This window comes from Pistacia vera, unplaced genomic scaffold (genome assembly GCF_008641045.1).
Source record: "Pistacia vera cultivar Batoury unplaced genomic scaffold, PisVer_v2 Contig269, whole genome shotgun sequence".
Classification (NCBI taxonomy): domain Eukaryota; kingdom Viridiplantae; phylum Streptophyta; class Magnoliopsida; order Sapindales; family Anacardiaceae; genus Pistacia; species Pistacia vera.
In genome coordinates, this window is record NW_022196078.1 from 453114 (window position 1) to 474175 (window position 21062).

At 35.7% G+C, this 21062-nt stretch overlaps 1 pseudogene; it reads left to right on the forward strand.

Annotated features, from left to right (window-relative positions):
* Positions 1–5479: 5479 nt before the first annotated feature.
* LOC116133358 lies at positions 5480–12381 on the forward strand (annotated as a pseudogene).
* The last annotated feature ends 8681 nt before the right edge of the window (positions 12382–21062 follow it).

Here is a 21062-nt window from a genome sequence, read left to right on the forward strand (position 1 = left end):
TTTCGATGATATGCGGAGTATTTCTACTAAGGTTTCGTATGCTAAAGAGAATGGACTTCTTGGTTACTTTGCCTGGCAAGTTGCTGCTGACGATGATTGGGTTCTTTCTCAGATAGGTTTGTTATATTTATTTTCCTGAAATTTAATTCTTATTTATTGCATGAGGTTTATCTAGTCGGTCCAATTTGTGTAAGGGTGGAGCCAGGATATTTATTTTGGGGGTTAAAGTGTAATATTTAACAAATGAAAGGTGTTAGAGTAAAAAAATTGAATTTAGTATTATTACTAAGGTCAAGTTCAACTAATAAGGGCGGCTAAATGAAAAACTGAATACTTGGGGATAGGAAAGTATTTCTATACAAATTCTAATACTTCTCGTGGGCTAGGGATAATCATGGGCATCAGGGGCCTACACAAAGCTTGGCTTTGTTGTCATATTAGGTTGTAGAAATATTATACTTGAAAATGATTTTTTGTTACTAAAAAAAATCTCGAAATCATAGATATATTTTAGAGTAATTATAAATTTTTTTGTGCGACGTATGCTCATACAACCAATTAATAAAGATGTGTCACATATGTATAATATAATTTTTTTCTAACTTGTATTTTTCATTGTGTGGCAGCTTCGGATACATGGGGAGCTTGAATACTCATTGCCAGTTGAGTGTTGATACGGAGGAATCTAATCAGATTTATGGATATGACTGAATAATGTTTATGAACATGTACGTTAATTTTAATAAGGAAAATAATTGAAATACTCATAATTTATAATAGAATATTAATAAAACATTTGAAACACCGATGACGTATACGTCCTGAAATTTGTGTTAATGTGAAAATCATTCTCATAATGACTTGAAATTTAATTCTCTCCAATATTTCAACTTGGCAAAAGTTTTACTTAAAAATATTGTGAAAATCAATTGGGAGATGTAGAGAACATAAGGATGACCAGTATGTAATGGTTTATGTAAAGCATACCACAACCATAATAAATGGAGGCATGGAAGAAAGAAGTTTAAATGAATATTGGTTTTTAATATATATTTCCCTGAAAAAATGGATTATAATTGATACAGTTGTACTAGTTGATCAAACTAGGGTATTTATATAATAGGATGGTCAAGTGATTTTGATGGAATGTTTGGTTCTTGGATTTGTCGTATAAGGTAGTAAATTTAAAACTAGACTATTAGAACAAGAAGTGTATTGATTTGTATTGAACATATGGTAAATTTAGAATCAAAGATTCAAAAGTCTCAAAAGATATTTTAATCTGGGGTTAATGTTGGTCATTACAGTTATCATGGCTTGAACATATCTTAATATTTTCGATAATGGGTTGCATTTCTTGAGATCTTGGATCAATAATATCGTACAGCAGATACGATCCTCAACTTTTATGAACTAAGATAACCTAAAGTCAAACCTTGTGAAACCCCGTTTTTAATCCTAATACATATTACATATTCTGTGTGATTTTATTTTTATGGAAGGGGATTTCTGTTAGTTTTTAAAAGTTTTATTGGGAATGAAATTTGCAAGAAAAGGAAGCTGCTGGGTTTGCATGTAACAAGGGGCAAAATCTGGAGGTTTATTTGAAAGAAAATGATGTGGTAGGGGTTTAGCGGGATTACCTGTAATCTAGGGGCAAAAGCATAAATTTAGAAAGATTAAAAATATGAAAAAGAAAGAGAAGGGGCTGATTTTGGCCCAAAAATGAAGAAGAAGAAAGATGAGAGAAGAAAAACCGAGAGAAAGAAAAGAAAAAGAGAAAGGAAGAGAGAGAGAAGAAAAGAAAGAGTGATAGAGTGAGAGAGGAAGAGAAGAAAAAGAAGAAGAAGGAAGAAGGGAAAAACAAAAATTGAGAGAGGTGGTTTGTTTTTGTCTTTTAGTAAGCATGCATGTGATTGGATCGATGGATCTCTTCCCCCTTTCTTAAATTTAGACCTTGGCTTAGATTAATTTCTTGTCTTTTGGGCGTTAGGTGTGGAGGAAGGGGAATCTTGAGGTTGTCTTTGCACTTTCGGCTTAGCCTCAAAATGGTGAGTGGACCAGCCAAAAACTCTTTTAAAAACTCAATTCCTGTTTGCATGTAAAGTGTTGATTTCTATTATAGTGTTTGATCCAAATTTTGGTGTGATATCTTGTTAAATCTGCCTTGCATGTGTCGGCTGAGCTGACTTTAAAGTGCTGCATGTCCAGTTTCGATTCTAGCACCATGTCTTGATGAAATCNTATGTTGTCCATGCACAATAATATCAACCATACGTCTATTAACTTCTTAAAATATTCTCTCTAATATTCACAGTCTTGCCATTGAAATCCTAATTTCAAAGTTCAAACGATTGCATACGAGTGTGGAGCTATTTTAAAATTCGAAGAAGAAAGATAGCCAATGGAATTGGAAGTCACTAATAGAACGAGTGACGTATTCAGGGAAACCAATGAGTTGAGTCGTTTAACCGTTGATGCCCACTGAGGAAAGGCTAGTGGGAAATATTCTTTCAAATGCCATATGATGAAGAGACCCTGTAGCCCAAAATACCAGCATCGTTTTCTAAACCGTACACGTGTCTTTTTCTTTAATCATTTGTCGCCTCTGTTTATAAGTTCAATTACGCAAATTAGTTCAGTAAATCAAAAATGCATCTCCTTACGCTTCACGAATATCCTTGCCTCTGTTTCTACCTGGTGCTTCTTGTTGGAAGCTTGATAATCTTGATTCTGCGCTACCGTAATATAGAACTACCGGCCCAGGCAGTCAAGGGTTACCGTTGATCGGAGAGACCATGCAGTTCATGGCAGCTATTAATAGTGGCAAAGGCTTCTATGACTTTGTTCGAGTTCGTCGTATTAGGTAAAAGAATCTTTCGTATTAAATGTAAAATAATTATAAAGTAATGCACTTAACATAATTGAGCTGCTTGAATCTAATTGAACAGGTATGGGAATTGTTTTAAGACGAACATATTTGGGAAGACTAATGTATTTGTTTCAAGCACTGAGTCAGCGAAGGTGATCCTAAACAATGATCTGGGGAAATTTACGAAGGGATACATAAGGTCAATTGCTGAACTATTCAAAGCCTGTTATGTGCTTCTCCGCAAAAACATAAATTGATTCGTAGTCGTTTGACTAACTTGTTCTCGTCAAGTTCTATATCTTTGTTTATCAAACAGTTTGATGAACCGATCATGGGAACTTTTCGAGCTTGGGAACATAGAGGCATAGTGGTGGTTCTGAATGAAGCTCCAAAGGCTTGTTTAACTAAACATAAATTAAAGACTATTTAGGCCGACTGGCTGAGGCCCCCGACCCATGTCGAGGCCTAGGCCCCTTTAGGTCTAATACTATTTGGTAAACCAGATCAAAGTTTGCGTTTATTGATTTTTGTATTAAAATTAATGCAGATAACTTTTAGGGTGCATTTGATTCATAAAAGGATTACTAAGAATCTTTAAGAAAATATGTTTGGTTAGTTGGAATAAATTAGTGGATATGTTTCATTAATATGTTTAGTTGGGAGGAATAAATTGGTTGGTATGTTATTTAAATTAATGAATTTTGTCCTCTAATTAAATATTATTATTATATTATTTTTTAATATTGATTATTATTTGGATTATTATTACCCCTTGCATTTAAAAACTTAGCAAAAACAATCCCATAATAAAAATTTAGAAAAACAAAGCACCCCCACCAACCGAGCCACCCCCGGCAACCACCGCTGGCAACCTAAAGACGCACATAAGGCAGAAAATAGCCTCCGTGCGTCGTATGGCCATTTCTGGTTAGAGATCTGGCTAGAAATGGCTAGATCGTGACAGATCTGGCTGTCAATGTGGTCGTTAACGGTCATCGATCTGGCCATTGACGGTCAGATTTGGCCGTCGACATGGTCGTTAATAGCTATCGATATGGTCGTTGATGGCCAAATCTCTAGCCGGAATGGCCATATTGATGCACGACGACCATTTCTGGCCTGCCGTGTGCACCTTCCGAAGGCAGTAGGTGGGTGGGGAGGTGGCTTGGGTGAGCTGCAATTTGTTTTGAATTCAAGGGTAATTTTATCTAAAAAGTTAATTAATTGGGGTAAAATAGTAAAAGCAACATTTATGTAAATAAATTTAAAAATAAGGGCATTATTGTCCTAAAATTTTATTAATAAGGAATATAATTGTAATAAAAAAAAATTACCCTAATAATCTTACAATACCTCAGAAAATGGAAGAAATCAAATTACCTCAAATATTACTAACAATATCTATTATTGGTATTTGAAGATTTCCAGAATCTTATATTGCTTGACAATCAAACGTGATAATCAAGTAATATAAGATGACATAACCTCAGTAATCCTATATTACCCTTAATCAAATGCCCCCTTAGAGCAATGTGCAAAATGTTGACTAATATATGGAGTGGAGAAGAACTAGAGACGCTGGATAAGGATGTAGCATACGTTTACGAAGTGATGCTAGCATTCCCTCTGAAGTTACCCTGGACCAGATTCTACAAAGGCCTTAAGGTATTTACTAAACCCACTACTTACACATAAGCTGTACCCCAATCATAATTGGGCTAGTCATAGGGGTTTAAATGATTATTCAGGCCATTGTTTTAAAACCCGGACAGGAAAACAACCTGTTTTGTTGCCCGAGTCACGGGTCAACTGATCCAACCGGTTGGACCGATCAATTTTTTTTTTTAGAATTACATATTAATCATTTAAATTTTAATATATTACAAAAATTCTTCTAAAAAAGTTTAAATTAGTCCCTGCAATTTTTATTTATTTCAAAAATACCCCAAAAATTACCAATTAATCCCTACATTTTTGACATATATCCAAAACACCCTTATACAATTACAAGTTAACCCTTATAATTTTGAAATATTACAAAAAAACCTCTCTAAGAGCTGAACCAGACTGGAGAAGCTGCTGGGTCCCAATCCGACCAGCTGGTCCGGTCCAGTTTCAAAAACAGAGATTCAAGCGTGAAAAAGAACATCATTGGCTTTATCCTTATGTTTATCTCCTGTGTTGATTATAAAAGATATGAATATCTGATACCATCAATTTTTGGATTTTATTAACGTACAAGTTAGCTTTCAGATTTTCAAATGTGTATATATATATATAAAACTTATGTGTTTATGCTTTCAAAACGAGTCCAAGCGAATGTTTTTATGAAAAACGTATTTAGAATACAGATTTTTAGATTCCCACACGGCACGTCTCGGCCGCCCGAGTCTCATATGTGCGCCCGAAGCTTATGGGATAGGGAGGGTCGAGGCGGGTCGTGTCAGTCTTGCCATTGAAATCCTAATTTCAAAGTTCAAACGATTGCATACGAGTGTGGAGCTATTTTAAAATTCGAAGAAGAAAGATAGCCAATGGAATTGGAAGTCACTAATAGAACGGGTGACGTATTCAGGGAAACCAATGAGTTGAGTCGTTTAACCGTTGATGCCCACTGAGGAAAGGCAAGTGGGAAACATTCTTTCAAATTCCATATGATGAAGAGGCCCTGTAGCCCAAAATACCAGCATCGTTTTCTAAACCGTACACGTGTCTTTTCCTTTAATCATTTGTTGCCTCTGTTTATAAGTTCAATTACGCAAATTGGTTCAGTAAATCAAAAAATGCATCTCCTTACGCTTCACGAATATCCTTGCCTCTGTTTCTACCTAGTGCTTCTTGTTGGAAGCTTGATAATCTTGATTCTGCGCTACCGTAATATAGAATTACCGGCCCAGGCAGTCAAGGGTTACCGTTGATCGGAGAGACCATGCAGTTCATGGCAGCTATTAATAGTGGCAAAGGCTTCTATGACTTTGATCGAGTTCGTCGTATTAGGTAAAAGAATCTTTCGTATTAAATGTAAAATAATTATAAAGTAATGCACTTAACATAATTGAGCTGCTTGAATCTAATTGGACAGGTATGGGAATTGTTTTAAGACGAACATATTTGGGAAGACTAATGGATTTATTTCAAGCACTGAGTCAGCAAAGGTGATCCTAAACAATGATCTGGGGAAATTCACGAAGGGATACATAAGGTCAATTGCTTAAACTTGTGGGGGATCAAAGCCAGGCCCGGCTCAAGGGGTAGGCAGGTGAGGCACCTGCTCAGGGCTCCCAAAAATAGGAGCCCAAATTTTTTATAATTTTTTAATCTATTACAAAAATAAAAATGGTGTATGATTTTTTATCCAGGCTAAAGAGAAAAAAAAAAAAAAGCCAAAAAGACCAAAATTTATCATAAATTTTTTACATATATTCCAACCCAAAGTTTGATAAAATAGTAAGTTTGTACCTCTAGTTTTATATATTCCAATTTACATCCCTAAATTAACAAATTAAATTTCTTTTAACAATAAAAGACTAAAATAGTCATTTACATGTCTCAAATTACTCAACCCCAATTCCATCCCAAATTTTGACATTCACATAAATTATCTCCACCCCTCTTTCACCACCAACCGTTTGGAGTTGATTCCCGTCAATTTTCTCATCAAAATTGACTGGAATCATCAGTTTATCATTTTCTCAAGTGTTTTTCCAGCCTTGATAGCCTTCGATTTGACCGATTTTTTACAAATCTCATAACCCAACTCCATCGTGCACGACAGCCATTTTCAACCTTTTCAACATGTACCCGAAGTTATTGGCCTTCCCTGACACCACCATCTTCCTCCCCTCAACCCTTTCACCAAAATCCATATCATACCTCATATGTTTACTCCATCAAATCGCCGGCCATCGAAACCTTTTGGGTTGCGACTTCTCAAGCATTTTCTAGCCAATCCAGGCATTGGAAATTACTTATTTCATCACCCATTGTTTCTCCAACATCTGCTCTTTAAAACCCCCCACCAACCTGACCCAGTTGGTCTGTCGATCGCCGTCCACTTCTCCTAGTGATTTTGCATCTCAAAAGGCAAGAAAATAAATTTGAAATATTTTTTTAAATATATGCTTATATTATTAGAAGGCCCCAAAGTAATTATTACCTAGGGTCATAAATGTTCTTGAGATGACCCTGATCAAAGCCTGGTATGTGCTTCTCCCCAACAACATGAATTGATTCGTAGTCGTTTGACTAACTTGTTCTCGTCAAGTTCTATATCTTTGTTTATCAAACAGTTTGATGAACTGATCATGGGAACTCTTCAAGCTTGGGAACATAGAGGCATAGTGGTGGTTCTGAATGAAACTCCAAAGGCCTATTTAACTAAACATAAATTAAAGACTATTTAGGCCGACTGGCTGAGGCCTCCGACCCATGTTAAAAGTTTAGAAAATCAACAAAGCACCTCCACCAACCTAGCCACCCCCGGCAACCACCGCTGGCAACCTAACGACGCAAGAAGGCAGGAAATGGCCTCCGTGCGTCGTATGGCCATTTCTGGCCAGAGATTTGGCTGTCAATGTGGCCGTTAATGGTCATCGATCTAGCCATTGATGGTTAGATTTGGCCGTCGACGTGGTCGTTAATGGCCATCAATATGGCCGTTGATGCCAAATCTCTGGCCCAAATGGCCATATCGATGCACGACGACCATTTCCAGCCCGAAGTGTGCAGCAGGTGGGTGGGGAGGTGGCTTGGGTGGGCTGCAATTTGTTTTGAATTCAAGGGTAATTTTGTCTAAAAAGTTAATTAATTGGGGTGAAATAGTAAAAGCAAAATTTATGTAAATAAATTTAAAAATAAGGGCATTATTGTCCTAAAATTTTATTAATAAGGGATATAATTGTAACAAAAAAAAAAAAGATTACCTTAGTAATCTTACAATATCTCAGAAAATGGAGGAAATCAAATTACCTCAAATATTACCAATAATATCTATTATTGGTATTTGAAATTATCAGAATGTTATATTGCTTGACAACCAAATGTGATAATTAGGTAATATAAGATGATATAACTACAATAATCCTATATTACCCCCAACCAAATGCCCCGTTAGAGCAATGTGCAAAATGTTGACTAATATAGGGAGTGGAGAAGAACTAGAGACGCTGGAGAAGGATGTAGCATACGTTTATGAAGTGATGCTAGCATTCCCTCTGAAGTTACCCCGGACCAGATTCTACAAAGGCCTTAAGGTATTTACTAAACCCACTACTTACACATAAGCTGTACCCCAATCATAATTGGGCTGGTCATAGGGGTTTAAATAATTATTCAGGCCGTTGTTTTAAAACCTGGACAGGAAAGTAACCCGTTTTGTTGCCCGAATCACGGGTCAACAGGTCCAACCAGTTGGACCGATTAATTTTATTTTTTTAGAATTACATATTAATCCTTTAAATTTTAATATATTACAAAAATTCCTCTAAAAAAGTTTAAATTAGTCCCTACAATTTTTATTTATTTCAAAAAATCCCAAAAAATTACAGATCAATCCCTAAATTGTTGACATTTATCCAAAACACCCTTATAAAATAGTTAACCCTTATAATTTTGAAATATTACAAAAAAAACCTCTTTAAGACCTGAACCGGACTGGAGAAGCTGCTGGGTCCCAATCCGACCAGCTGGTCCAGTCCAGTTTTAAAAACAGAGATTCAAGCGTGAAAAAGAATCATGGGGACATTGGAGAAAATGATTACTCTTAAGGAGAAGAGAAGCCAATCGTGAAGATTTTCTACAGTACCTTTTGACAGAGGTTGATGAAATCCTGAGACTAACAGATGCAGATATACAGAAAACATTTTGACCATGATAATTGCACGTCAGCTTATGTCAAAGATTTATAGGAATAATGTTGTTGCCTTAGTGTAGTGTAAAATAACTAAATTCCTGTTAACTATTCTTGGTAAATATAATTGGCAGGTGAAGATACGACAGCAAGTGCAATCACATGGATGGTCACCTGGGTGAAAATCAGGTGGTCTTAAACACACTTAATGTCAGACCATATGTATGCACCATTNGTGACAAAATCAGCCCCTTAAAACATGACATTTTACCCCCTAAACAGCATAAATGAGACAAAATCATCCTTAATCCATAAACCACAACCTAATATCAACTCATATACTTTCCAAAATCATTCCAAACACGTTAAATTCATAAGAAAATTATTTGGAAGCGATTTTCTTGAATAAATTTATAAATTCTTTAATTATCTCAATATACTTCAATTTAATCACACATGAGGTATTTTTATCACCAAAATAGAGTCACTTTCATGACTCTAACAGGACATTGGAGAAAATGATTACTCTTAAGGAGAAGAGGCTTAGAAGCCAATCGCGAAGATTTTCTACAGTACCTTTTGACAGAGGTTGATGAAACCCTGAGACTAACAGATGCAGATATACAGAAAACATTTTTACCATGATAATTGCACGTCAGCTTATGTCAAAGATTTAGAGGAATAATGTTGTTGCCTTAGTGTTGTGTAAAATAACTAAATTCCTGTTAACTATTCTTGGCAAATATAATTGGCAGGTGAAGATACGACAGCAAGTGCAATCACATGGATGGTCAAGTACCTGGGTGAAAGCCAGGTGGTCTTAAACACACTTAATGTCAGACCATATGTATGCACCATTTTACATTAATATGATGCTCGCTAGAAGAAAATTGTGTGAGAAAACATGTATTTACACTTTTTTCAAGATTAAAGAGTGGTTGTCCAATACAGGTGACACATATTATGATAAATTAAACGGCTGTATAAACAAAATTCCACAGCGCCTTTCAAATATATGGAATTCAAAAGGATTTTGTTGGTTTAAGCCACTCAAAAGGGATGATTGACAATTAAGGATCTTCAGTGCATAGATTATTGGGTAGTTAAGGCTGGGATTAGGCAGGGTTTTACCTAATTCTTACCAGTCATTATATTGAGTTTGGTCTGGAAGAGTGATATGTATAAATGGTAAAGGCCAAGGTCAAAAGTAGTCGGGTATTTTTTTTTTAGAATTATTATGTATTTGGTTTGGCTCTACCTGATTTTAAATTTATCATTGCAAGTATAAGACAATAGTAGTAATTAAGAAAATGTAATATTAATCTTTTCCTGTGTTGAAAACTACACAAGATTCCCTATTGAAATTCATTACAGTTTCAGCAAGTGTATGGTATCTGTTTAATGACAAAACTTAATTAGAATAAAATCTAAAACAGAAATGATAAGAAGAAATTAATGACAAAACTTAATTAGAATAAAATCTAAAACAGAAATGATAAGAAGAAATCTATGTCCAGTAGAAACATGTTATTGTTTTCTTGGAAGGCAGCATGTTTGATCACAATGCCAACCCCTTCACCTTCAGCCTTGATCTTTGAAAGCTAATGTCTCCTCAACCACAGCCAAAATTTTGGATCAAAATCCCTACCTTATACGAATATTAAACCCCAATTTAATACAAATAATTGCCAATCATAATATAGGGTCAAAGTTAGGTATCTGCCACACATCCTACTTTTTCATTTTTCCTTTATCCTCATTGGCCTTTCTGCTTTATATTGTTAAAAACATGAAAACATTTTGGTAGAATGAATGCTTGTCGCAGCGTTAGAAAAGAATGCCGCGGCGAGCGTGAAGAAGTTCTCTGAATTCAGATCAGGGAACCCATCGCCGCGACAATAGAAAAGTTCGCTGCAGCATGCATTGTGTGATCTTTAGTTTTTTAGTTCTAATCAAATTCGCTATCAATTTTCGGTTATTGTTAAGTTATATTTAAACTTGTCTTAACTAATGTCTGAGAACAGTTAAGATGGTTATGTAATTTAATCCTTTTGCTCGCTTATAAATAAGGGAATTAACATTGTATGTAATGTGGAGATTATATGAATTTTATATTGAAATAAAAGTTTTCTTTCTTCAGTTCACAAGCATTCATTTTTTTTCAAGTCTAGATTTTATTTTTCACTCTTCCGATTTCCAACAATTGATATCAGAGCAAAGTTTACTTAAGGGATCTGTGGAAGTGTTTGTTATTTAGATTTGTGAGGATACACTAGAGAGAAAGAAAGGGTAGAAGAAAGCTTGAATTGTGTAGTGGCTTAATCTTTTCCTGCTTTCTATTTGGGTAGTGAAAATGAAAGGTTTTTTACAAGCTGCAGATTTGTGAAATGTCACTGAGACAGGAGGAGATTTTCCCAAAGAGCTAGAGGATCCAACAGTCGCGCAATTACAATTGTATAAAGTAGAAAGCAGGAAAAGATTAAGGGCCCTATCTTACTTGATTCTGCCGTTTCAGATTCAATCTTTGTAAAGAATGTGGCCTGCACTACCGCCAAGGAAATATGGGAAAAGTTGCAAGTGGAATATAGAGGATTCGAGAAAAACACGGAACATGAAGATTATTACTTTGAAAAGGCTAGAGATGGCAATGAGCCCGATATTTCTAGGTACCTGACCTGTCCCGAAAAGGTTGGGCTTTACCCGATGTTCGCAGGCTTGGGCTTGGGCCTAGGCCTGATTTTAAGGCCCGACTTTGGATACGAGAATTTTAGTATTAATTATACTAAATTATTCTTATACTATATATTTAATTACAAGATTATCCTACATATATATACTCATTTTTCCCAAACCCTATATGGATGGATGGATTCACTTTGTTGAAAGTTATTTATATATTTGGTGAGTATTAAAAAATAAATTAATATTTAAAAATTGTTTATAGAATTAAAAATATAAAAAAATTGAACTTTATTAATATTTAAAAATTCACATTATAAAAATGGTCGGGCCTAAGGTTACAAAAAGCCTGTCGGGCCGGGCTTGGGCTTTACTTGTGATACCCATGACGGGCTCAGGTCGGGCTTGGGCCTTTGTTATGAGGTCAGGCTTGGGCCTGGGCCAAGGGGTACCTGGTCCCGGCCTGACCCATTGCCATCACTAGAAAAGGCAGCTTGAAAATATGAAAATGAAAGAGACAGAAAGTGTATCGATGTATTCAGATTGGTTGACGAAGCTTGTGAACGAAATAAGGATCTTGGGATAAGATCTTTCTGAAGAAAGGATTATAAAGAAAGTCCTGGTGAGTTTGTCGGAGAAATTTAGAATTGTAGAGAAAGTCCTGATGAGTTTGTCAGAGAAATTTAAGATTGTAGAGAAAGTCCTAATGAGTTTGTCGGAGAAGTTTAGGATTGTAGAGAAAGTCCTGATGAGTTTGCCAGAGAAATTTAAGATTGTAGAGAAAATCTTGGTCAATTTGTCGGAGAAATTTGAATCAAAGATTTAATCTCTTGAAGATTCAAGAGATACTAAAGCCATGACATTGGCTGATTTGATGAGTGCTCTTGTGACACAAGAGCAGAGAAGAAAAATGAGAGATGAGAAGGGTATTGAGATTGCTTCACAGGCCAAAGCTTTGATCAATCCAAATTATGCATACTGAGTTTGTCTATTTCCTTATCCTCTTTGGCCTTTCTGCTTTTTATAATGCAGTAGGTTTTCAATTTTCATTACTTGTTTGACGCGTGTTGTTGTAAAAACTTGCTTCAACTGCTTTTGGCAATGTTATAGATGGCGCTGTTACTTTTATGCTAAGAAATTTTAACGCCTTGCTTTAGTTGTCTTCTGATCAACTGATTNAAAGTTCGCTGCAGCATGCATTGTGTGATCTTTAGTTTTTTAGTTCTAATCAAATTCGCTATCAATTTTCGGTTATTGTTAAGTTATATTTAAACTTGTCTTAACTAATGTCTGAGAACAGTTAAGATGGTTATGTAATTTAATCCTTTTGCTCGCTTATAAATAAGGGAATTAACATTGTATGTAATGTGGAGATTATATGAATTTTATATTGAAATAAAAGTTTTCTTTCTTCCGTTCACAAGCATTCATTTTTTTTCAAGTCTAGATTTTATTTTTCACTCTTCCGATTTCCAACAATTGATATCAGAGCAAAGTTTACTTAAGGGATCTGTGGAAGTGTTTGTTATTTAGATTTGTGAGGATACACTAGAGAGAAAGAAAGGGTAGAAGAAAGCTTGAATTGTGTAGTGGCTTAATCTTTTCCTGCTTTCTATTTGGGTAGTGAAAATGAAAGGTTTTTTACAAGCTGCAGATTTGTGAAATGTCACTGAGACAGGAGGAGATTTTCCCAAAGAGCTAGAGGATCCAACAGTCGCGCAATTACAATTGTATAAAGTAGAAAGCAGGAAAAGATTAAGGGCCCTATCTTACTTGATTCTGCCGTTTCAGATTCAATCTTTGTAAAGAATGTGGCCTGCACTACCGCCAAGGAAATATGGGAAAAGTTGCAAGTGGAATATAGAGGATTCGAGAAAAACACGGAACATGAAGATTATTACTTTGAAAAGGCTAGAGATGGCAATGAGCCCGATATTTCTAGGTACCTGACCTGTCCCGAAAAGGTTGGGCTTTACCCGATGTTCGCAGGCTTGGGCTTGGGCCTAGGCCTGATTTTAAGGCCCGACTTTGGATACGAGAATTTTAGTATTAATTATACTAAATTATTCTTATACTATATATTTAATTACAAGATTATCCTACATATATATACTCATTTTTCCTAAACCCTATATGGATGGATGGATTCACTTTGTTGAAAGTTATTTATATATTTGGTGAGTATTAAAAAATAAATTAATATTTAAAAATTGTTTATAGAATTAAAAATATAAAAAAATTGAACTTTATTAATATTTAAAAATTCACATTATAAAAATGGTCGGGCCTAAGGTTACAAAAAGCCTGTCGGGCCGGGCTTGGGCTTTACTTGTGATACCCATGACGGGCTCAGGTCGGGCTTGGGCCTTTGTTATGAGGTCAGGCTTGGGCCTGGGCCAAGGGGTACCTGGTCCCGGCCTGACCCATTGCCATCACTAGAAAAGGCAGCTTGAAAATATGAAAATGAAAGAGACAGAAAGTGTATCGATGTATTCAGATTGGTTGACGAAGCTTGTGAACGAAATAAGGATCTTGGGATAAGATCTTTCTGAAGAAAGGATTATAAAGAAAGTCCTGGTGAGTTTGTCGGAGAAATTTAGAATTGTAGAGAAAGTCCTGATGAGTTTGTCAGAGAAATTTAAGATTGTAGAGAAAGTCCTAATGAGTTTGTCGGAGAAGTTTAGGATTGTAGAGAAAGTCCTGATGAGTTTGCCAGAGAAATTTAAGATTGTAGAGAAAATCTTGGTCAATTTGTCGGAGAAATTTGAATCAAAGATTTAATCTCTTGAAGATTCAAGAGATACTAAAGCCATGACATTGGCTGATTTGATGAGTGCTCTTGTGACACAAGAGCAGAGAAGAAAAATGAGAGATGAGAAGGGTATTGAGATTGCTTCACAGGCCAAAGCTTTGATCAATCCAAATTATGCATACTGAGTTTGTCTATTTCCTTATCCTCTTTGGCCTTTCTGCTTTTTATAATGCAGTAGGTTTTCAATTTTCATTACTTGTTTGACGCGTGTTGTTGTAAAAACTTGCTTCGACTGCTTTTGGCAATGTTATAGATGGCGCTGTTACTTTTATGCTAAGAAATTTTAACGCCTTGCTTTAGTTGTCTTCTGATCAACTGATTTCATTAAGCAATTCCTTCACAAATTAGTTGGACAGCTCCAGTTTAATAAAGTAACGATTCTGAGTTGGGTTATTCACGGCCTAGTTAGTAAATTCGCGTTTTATACGTGAATTCTCGTATTTTATAAGCATAGCCGAATTATATGCCTCAATTGTATAATTTCCGTATAATTCGACCGTATTTTTTAAAATAAAAGTTTGTTATTTAATGAGCCAAACTCCATGGTTTTAAAACTCAGTCCGGCTCGACCGGTTGAACCAACTCGACAGGAACCGGTGACCAGACTGGGTCAGTTCACATAAAAAATTGGAATCAACAATTGACCCTCTTCAGACCGCGGTTGGACCGGTTCTTTGTGACGAACCACTCGTCCAACCGGTATAAAGTTGGTCTGTTACAGTATAATATAAAAGAAATAATTAAAATAATAAAATTAAAACCCTTTTCTCCCTTCCCCAATTTCATTCGACAAAGCCCAACACGAAAAGGAAAAATAAAAAAACCATTACCAAACAACGAAACCAGCTTCTTCAATCTTGGGTTCTTTGATTCCAATTTCAATTATCAAAATCTTCAACCAATCTTCAATCTTCGGGGCTTGGACGACTTCTGAATCTCCGATCTTCTAGCTTCGGCTTTGATAGCTTCTTCTTCTTTGATCTTCGATCTTTGGCAGCTCCCACAAGGTATGTGTACTTCATTGTTGTTAACTTGTTATTGTTATTGTTCTTTTTAACTTTTGTTTGTTGTGAGATTGTTTAAGATGGAGTCATAGAGATTGTTTGATATTAAAGAAATGAGTTTGAAACTTAATATTGGAGAGGTGATTGTTTGGTGTGAGATTGGTTGTGTTTGAGAATTGAAGGGTGCAAAAATGGACTGCAGTGTGCATTTTCACACCCTGTTTTTACTGACATTATTATCATTGTTTTTATTGGGTTGTTGGCTTGTTGCATGGGAGTAGATAGAGATGGAGAGTTGAACCGTTGATTTTGAAGAAGTTGGTTTTGGTCCTTTTGGGTTTGAAATTGTTCGCTGTGAGAATGGGGCCATGGGAGGGACTGGAGTAGATAGAGATGGAGGCTTGATATTGAAGAAGTGGGTTTAGGGTTTGAGATTGTTTGCTGCGAGAATGGGCTTGTTATTAAAGAAGTTGGTTAATGTATGTATGTGTGTGTGTGTGTGTTTGATTTGGATTTCATTGTTTTTATTGCACTGCAGTGGTTTAATGTTGTGATGTGTTTGATTTGAATTTGAATTTGAAGAAGTGGGCAAGCAGTGTGCAAAAAGGGACTGCATTTTTGCAGCTTGTGCAGATTTGGTCAGTCACAGGAAGCTGGAATTTTTTACTGTTTCCGAGAGCGCTTTTGCTGGTTGGGCAGAGCTGCTGTTTTCTGGACAAGTTCTTGCGGTCTAGTGTATAGCAGTTTTTTTATTTTTTATTTTTTATTGTATAAAGATGGTATATCCTTAGTTGCTCTTGATTCTTTTGTGTAGCGTTGTCTCTTGGGCTTGTACAAAGGCTCCTGGCTGTAAAGGAGAGTCACATTTTAGGTGGAAATTCTTTTATTCTTTTCTATAATTACCAGGTTTATCCAAAAAAAAAAAAAAAAATTGTAAATAGTGTATACATGTCAATAGTTTTTGTGACAAGAGAAGTGAGCAAGGAAGTAGACTATGCTTATGAATGTAGTAAACAAAAATGCAGTTTTGTTCCAAATCTCAACAAATTAGAAGTAAAACATTTTCTTGTGCTCTATTTGAAATATGTTGAAAATAATTAAAAAAAACAAAAATTATTTTGAAAGTTATTCTTTAAAGATGAATATAATTGAAATGCGTCATTGCCTCTATATCTTTTTTTTTTTCCAGAAAGGTCTCAAATTTTGGCAAGAACATTCTCTAATTTTGGGCAAGTCACATGACCTCATGACAGTATGTCACTTGAAAATCAGTTCTGCAGTGTGGGGTCGGGATATATTTGTTATTGGGAATTTTTTATTATCAATTATCACTGTTAAAAATTAAAATATGTATTTAAAATTTTTTTTTTTTTTGCAGACATCAGCAAGATGACATCACTGTCTGACCCACCAGTCGGACCAACCCGTCAAACTTGTGACCCGGTGGCTTGGCCGGGTTGCCCCCAGGTCGGGTTTTAAAACCTTGTCAAACTTCACCTAAAACAACATCGTTTTAGGCTGTCTCTTTTTTGGCGCCCTCTTCCTCTCTTCTTCTTCAACCACTAAGGTAGTACCCATGCTATGTCTCTTCTTCTTCTACTTAATGACAAATAAAATTGTTTGTTTTGTTTGGTAAGTGGTCCACGTCTACAACATTTGTAGTAATTAATTACGAATCAAATGATATAATTTTTTACATATTGAAATATTATAATTCAAAAAGATATAAATCATACACCTATGAGGAAAAATAAAGTAGGATTAATTCAATGATTATAAAGTAGGATTAATTCAATGATTATAAAAAGTGCTAAAATCAGATTAATATTACCGTATTTTTAAAAAAATATTATTGACAATGTACCGTATTAAACCCGTATATATCTGTATCGTATTTTTTTCGTAGCTGAATTTTATGACCGAATTTTTACAAATGTATTTTTCTCTATTCGTCGTATCATACTGTAAAATTTTCGTACTCTTTTTTTGTCATACCCATATTTACTAACTAGGATTCAGGCACTTCTAATTGCAATAACTTATTAATTTTCGGAGACTACTAGATCTCTTGTTACTGTAGAACTAATCAATTATTTATATTTTTTGTTTTTTAAAGTAGAAACGAATAAATTAAGAATTGCTATACTAAATTAATGTTAACACTACATAACAGGGCCAAAATAACTGAGGAAAAATATGTTCTGTATTATGTTAAAGATATTTTTAAGAGCAAGTAGATAAATAGATAACATTGTTCCAAAATTATTGAAGGAAGCTCTCCTATCAATTCATCATTAACTTCACTGTCACATTGTTGGTAGTTTGGTACCCATTTCCCCTGTTCATCCTGTTTTTAAAAATGTGATGAGGCAGTGTCGGCTTTAGGCTATGGCATCATTTGTTTGATTAGGTTTTTCTGTTGGAGATCCCATATCGACTAGGCACACTCAAGGCAATGGGTTTATAAGAGGGGATAATCCTCTCACTCAATAAGGCCTTTTAAGTGAGGAGTTAGGTCCAACTCCAACATTTTCAATTAATATATTATTTGTTAACCGTTAATTGTGGGGTTCGGAGACAAAAGTTTCATTTGGATAAGGTTTGTCGGAACACATATTGAACTTTCTAAAACTTAGTCTACTGAATACGATGTTGACTTCACCGGTTGCAAAAGTTTCATTTGGATAAGGTTTATCGGAACACATACTGAACGTTCTAAAACTTAGTCTACTGAATACAATGTTGACTTCACCGGTTGCATTCTTTTTATACTTGATTTTTGTCCTCTTTAACTGTCACCAACCCAATGTAATTTACTCTCTAAAATCTGGACCCTCTAAAAATTAAAATTTTAAACCAAAATCAACTGTTAAAAAAGGCACATAACATAGAAACAAGAAATGTCTGGGTGTTTTTTTTTTTTTTTTATGAACAGAGCCACTAGAAGTTGAATATCTCCTCCCTTGACCATGACAGACAGCTAAATCAAATGGACGATTCTGATCATGATGGTCAAGTATGAAGTATATTGCTCAACATTTAGACAAACTATTCTATAAATACAAAATAGAGGGCCAAGCCCCCACAACAAGGCAAGTTGTTTAGTAACATTCCCTTAACCACATTCTGGATTTCTTTCTCTTAAATTAGGTCCACCCAAGGAAAAAGAAGAATTGGCAGAGCTATCCTTGCCTGGCTTGCCATTTGTATAAATAATATCTTTCTATGCCCTAAAAGATATAGTAATAAAGTTCTCAAAACAACCCACTTTGTTTTGACAAAGCCAGTAAAAATCCAAAAAGCTACCGATTCGTCATGTAGTGTATATTATTTAGTGCCTGTGGTGCCTAAAATCCCGCAATATGTTAGTAAAAAATTCATAATATATTCAGGACCAAGAAACAGAATCTTAATATCAAGTAAGTAAACCTACGTGCATGAGACATTGAACTCATCTCTTTTTAACTCACTCAATCAACATAACAGGCAGTTCTACCAAACAAAACATCAATTAATGAAATCAAAATATGCACAAAATTAACCAAGAAAAAAAGGATAGATTTTTAATTCATTCGCAACCGGGATTATATCACTGTATTTTTTAATTATCTTATAGCATAAGACCAAGAGGGTTCTCTCGAATTAAAGTTTATCTTCTTGGAAGAATTAAAAGTTTCTATTGTCCAGCCTAAACTCTTCAATGCTCAAATCATCCATAGCACTCGACCGACTCTTCTGGCAGCCTCTTCGACTCAATCCCGCATCAACCGTACTACACCGAACTGGAGAAATGCAACTGCTTTTCCTTCGTCCAGAGTCCGTCACAGCTAACAGAAAAATTCGGAACAACATTTTATGACTTGAGAGTTCACCGCATTATCCACAAACGATTTCTTTGTCAGATACAGTTGTTTCTTTCAGCTCTGTAGATTGTTCGGCCGCGGGAACGCTTCCAGCGAGAGACGTGGTGGTGAGGTTGACGTACTCGTAAAAATCTGTTTTTTCCGGCGTTTGGGAAGAGGAAACAAAGATAAGCAGTATGAGCAGGTTGATATCATTAAAACGAACACAGACCGATCAAAAACAACGAGGGGTTGGCTGAGAAAAATCATTTGGCGCATCTCAGGGCCGGACGGGGATGTAAGTATAAGAGGACCATGAGAGCAAAGCCAAAGCCGCGACAACTTCTAGAAGGAAACGAAAACTTATCAACTTTTTCTGGCGATTGTGCCAACTCATAGCTTCGGCTTTCTCAGCTTTCACGTTGTTAAAATGAAAAGAAGCCATCTGACTAACAGAGGGAAGGAAGATCACGGAGGCAGATTTTTACTGAAAATAATGAGAAGAAAGGGAAGGAAAGTGAGGGAAAATAATGAATTGATAGGCAGCTAGGTGAAGGTAATGGCAAGTTTTGAGTTGTCATTGTTTTTAGAAGGGGAGTTGTAATGTGAACTGAAGACTGAAGAGTTTTGAGCTGTCATTGTTTTTAGAAGGGGAGTTGTAATGTGAACTGAAGACTGAAGAATGACAAGGGTTTATAGAGTAGAAAAAGTTATTATTATTATTTGAAATTAAAAAAATGAAAAAAAATATATATATAAAGTTGAATACCCATATGAGTTGATCGACACATGGTGTCACGCCCCCTCCTGGGTAGTCCCTATCCCATTGGATCCGGGCGCTCCGAGGGACCGAGAACCCGAGAGGAAGGTGAATAAATCACAAAATCATTCATAAAATCCGTTTATTATACATAAGTTAAGTAAAACAGTTATCCATGCACGTACAAAGAGTCTCTGGAAACGTAAATGTAGAAAGTTAGTTACAAAACATAGTATCAGAGTACACTAAATGAGCACACATCATGAGGTAGCACATGCATCCGTAGGCCAACTTAGAGCATACAAGTAGCTCCGCACAAACCGTGTGGTAAACCCTATGGGGAGAAAACATAAAACAGTGAGCTGGGAAGCCCAGTGAGTGGATAATATATTTATAAAGAAAATACTGGTAAGGGAAAATATATTTCATGTAAAAGCTTGATGAATGTCACACAACCACCAATCCATATATATACTCATACTCACCACTACCATACCAGTACCTAGGGGACATGGACTACAACTCTAACGTATACGTCCCTAATAAAGACAATCCACTAGGCCACCCACAATCTATCCTCGGGGTGGCACCAGCCATGGTCTATCCTCGGGATGGTCGAAATCATCTTGGAATAGCCATACTTGACCCACAATCTATCCTCGGGGTGTCATGATATGACATCCCATCGCAAAATCTCTTCCACAGTCTATCCTTGAGGCGTCAATATCAAAGTCCCACCCACGGTCTATCCTCAGGGTGTCAAACTGCCTAGAGCTCGTCAGACGCTCGTCCTGTCCCGATAGGATAGTCTAAGCTCGTCATCATTTGGTAGTACAAGCCATCTATATGCACGCATGAGGTCAAATAATTTAGTCATCTCCATTATCAGAAAGGGTTGAAACAAATAAAAGAGAGATGGGAAGCATATATAACTGATACTGGATTTAAATAATAATGTCTCTGTTAGTGAATCTTATATATGTTGTCCATGCACAATAATATCAACCATACGTCTATTAACTTCTTAAAATATTCTCTCTAATATTCACAGTCTTTGTGAAACCCCGTTTTTAATCCTAATACATATTAAATATTCTGTGTGATTTTATTTTTATGAAAAGGGATGTCTGTTAGTTTTTAAAAGTTTTATTGGGAATGAAATTTGCAAGAAAAGGAAGCTGCTGGGTTTGCATGTAACAAGGGGCAAAATCTGGAGGTTTATTTGAAAGAAAAGCTGATGTGGTA